Source organism: Egretta garzetta, unplaced genomic scaffold, assembly GCF_000687185.1.
Source record: "Egretta garzetta isolate BGI_Z169 unplaced genomic scaffold, ASM68718v1 scaffold306, whole genome shotgun sequence".
NCBI lineage: Eukaryota > Metazoa > Chordata > Aves > Pelecaniformes > Ardeidae > Egretta > Egretta garzetta.
Window position 1 is genome coordinate 2,067,271 of NW_009260131.1, and position 1,447 is coordinate 2,068,717.

Below are 1,447 nucleotides of genomic sequence, written 5' to 3' on the forward strand. Positions count from 1 at the left end.
CAGCTTAGCTCACATGATGATATGCTTTATTTCTAGACATGCCTTGAATCTGTCCTTTGAATTTATGTTCAGAAAACAAACACTTCCAGACGGCAATAAAGCATTCAGTTGTAGCTGGCTGTTGCACAGTCTCAAGCCAACCGGAGCCATTTGCTTTAGAGTTTCTAGAGCTTGCAAAGCTTCAGCTCTGGGCTTGTGCTTCCTTCAGTTCCTGCTCATGTTAGCAAATGTTCCCCCTTGGACTTGAGGGGATGTCTCAACTTACTTAGGAAAGCTCCTCCAGAGAGTTTTACTCAGTTTCCATGAGGGCACCATCCTGAAAGATGACATCAGGCCACCTCATGCACACAGACCAGCCCTCCCGTCTTTTATAGCAGGCAACACTGAGAGAAAAGAAAAGAAAATAAAAGAAATAATTTAATGGCAGCAAGTTGAAAAATAAAGATATCAATGATTCAGGATATGACTTCCCTACCATAAAAAAAGTAAATTAAACAGCTGTTACATTTTTGTCTGATGTGGCTAAGGAAACAATTGGTGGCTGGCTGATTTACTGATTAGGAAGGTTGCATGCAATAATCTCCAGGTGTTACTGATAAATGCCCAAATAGAGCTGCAGCATTTGTTTGCAACCAGTAATTTTATGGCTATCCTTTCTCTCCTCAGCTCCTCTCAATAACACCAGGTTATAACTGCATACTTACAGTATAGGGGAGTTTGGCAAAAATCAATGGTAAATGTGCATAGGAGACAACTAAAGAGCAATACAAATAGAAGAAGCCTCGTTACAGCTTTAGTTTATTAGAGATGTATGGATATTAAATGTTTTCTTCAACCCAAAGGCACTAGAAGAAGAAATACTGAGTTATATCCACTACATTTAAGGCTGAGCAGCCAGCACCCAAGTATTATACCTGGAACATGCCTGAAGAGCCCCATATGCATAGGTGGGTTTCATTTTTCTCCCATTTGGCATAACACAAAATTTCTGCTCGAGTCCATTCCTACTCAAAAAAGCACCCACACAGGAACCCACATGGGGCCAGAAGTGGCTTGTCTGTCATCTGAATGTGTCTGATAGAGAAATTGTTTGATAAGAAGTCTGGAGAACAGCAGTGGTACCGTTCTGTTCTAGATTATAACATCATTAGGATAAAAGGAGGCAAAAATAGGAATACTCCAGGTATCAGGTGGAGCTGGAGTAAATTCCCACAGATTGCTTGTTGGTGAGAACAGCTGCCTGCTACGGTGCCAAAGTGGCCAAAACAGGTGACCACAGAGGTGGTAGATCTCCCACCCCAGTAGTGGGGAACTGGGAGGTGGGGGGAGATAGCCAAGGAACCTAACGTGGGGGACTGGCATGGAGGCTGGTGGCAGGGGACATTCACTGGGCCAGTTCCCAGGCAAAACAAAAACTAGAAAACACCTGAACAGGGGAGGAAATTTC

At 43.1% G+C, this 1,447-nt stretch overlaps 1 long non-coding RNA gene across 1 annotated transcript in view; it reads right to left on the bottom strand.

Moving 5' to 3' along the window:
- Nucleotides 1–1,447, bottom strand: part of LOC118452553 — a 17,058-nt gene that overhangs the window by 11,914 nt on the left and 3,697 nt on the right. The window contains exon 3 of the long non-coding RNA XR_004842365.1: nucleotides 266–383. This is a non-coding gene — a long non-coding RNA (uncharacterized LOC118452553). The remainder of the gene's footprint in view (nucleotides 1–265; nucleotides 384–1,447) is intronic.